Source organism: Telmatherina bonti (genome assembly GCF_933228915.1).
Source record: "Telmatherina bonti genome assembly, chromosome: 16".
In the NCBI taxonomy this organism is placed as follows: domain Eukaryota; kingdom Metazoa; phylum Chordata; class Actinopteri; order Atheriniformes; family Telmatherinidae; genus Telmatherina; species Telmatherina bonti.
In genome coordinates this window covers 15312004-15313525 of record NC_136614.1, presented here as the reverse complement: position 1 = coordinate 15313525, position 1522 = coordinate 15312004, and positions in this window count along the sequence as shown.

Genomic DNA, 1522 nt, shown 5'->3' with positions numbered 1-1522 from the left:
TTATCAAATATGTATGTTCCTAATTTTTGCAAATAATGTTAAATGTTTAACACTTTTTGCAAAAGTTTATATTTGATTTTGCACAAATGTCCAAAATTTCACAGCATTTCTTTGGTTTTATTTAGTGCCTTTGGTGTCGCCGTTTCTCCAGGTTTTATGTGGATGGCACAGTAAGAGTTGGTGTGGAGGTAGGGACTTTTTACCACCAAGTTCGGTTCTTATAAATCCCAAAAGATGACTATATTTGGCGTACACCGGGTTTTGTGCATGCAACCGCTTTATAAATGAGGTATCTGGTCATTTGCTGATGTTTGAATGTGTGTGTGTGTGTGTGTTTGCTGCAGTGAAAATATGCAAAGTGTAACTGAGGTTGCAGTTTTCTGTAGTTGTTTCTGTATCCCAATTAGATAGAAGGAAATGTACGCTGTCTTAAGGGATTTTAATTGCTCTGTTTGGACTCTGCTGTCTGGTGGTTGCTTACAAGATCCTTGTTTGTTACTTTCAGCCTGAGTGGTCAGTGTGGCCCCCTGGGCTCTACAAAACCTTAGTTCTGTTGATTTTTTCTTTCCTCTCATTAAAATGGACTGATTCTGGGCTCTAAAATGTTACTGTCACATGCAGAGAGAAACTCCTGGGATGAGCAGCTTTGACTGAAACACAAACAAGCTCACATTTATTTCAAATGACCTTTTTGAAGTTAATTTTCCCTTTTAATTTAATTTTTGCTGGTTCAGATTTGGTAGCATTCTAATCAGAAGATGCAGACAGGTCCTTGGTAATCTGCTCATCAGCTTCAGTAAACATCTTCTGATTATTTCTGGTCCGAATGTGGAGATCATGATCTGTAACTTCAGACTACACTGAGACTTTTGCTGCGAATTTGCTTCTTAATAATCAGCTCTCTCCCTCCACATTTCTCCTGATATTTGGCAGCTTGGAATCTTCTGAGGTTTTCTTCCTGTCAAACTGGATTGTTACTATTTTAATAATCCCTTTCAGTAGAACTTATTGCGTGTCATATTCCTCAGAAGTAGAGGCTGCAAATAGATTTGTTAGCTTGGACTGTTTGAGTGTGTGTGGGTGTGTGTTTTTATTTATTTATTTTTATTTTAAAATGGATCTCAACTCCACACATGAGACCAGTCTGTAATCGTCTTCTCCAGTAATGCTGAAAGATCTGTTTTATAGCAACAACTTTGCTGTCAAATCACTTGATGAAATTAAACCCATTAGAAGTGGTAACCTCCGTGGTTTGTTGCAAGTAGCAAAAAGAAAAACTTAAGGAGACTTTTCTTGGCATTTTAGAACTTGTATATACTATACTTGATTGCCTTTTTATTATGTGTATTTTTATTTTTTATTGTTATATTTTATATTATTTATTTATTATTATTTTATTTTTTATTGTTTTTATTCTGCTCATGTGAGTGCAACTCAGTCAGCTGTTGTCATGGAGTCCAGGTCAGGTTAACCCAGTGTTTCTCAGTTCAGGTCCTCAGGTCCTCCTGCCTGTTTTAGACAT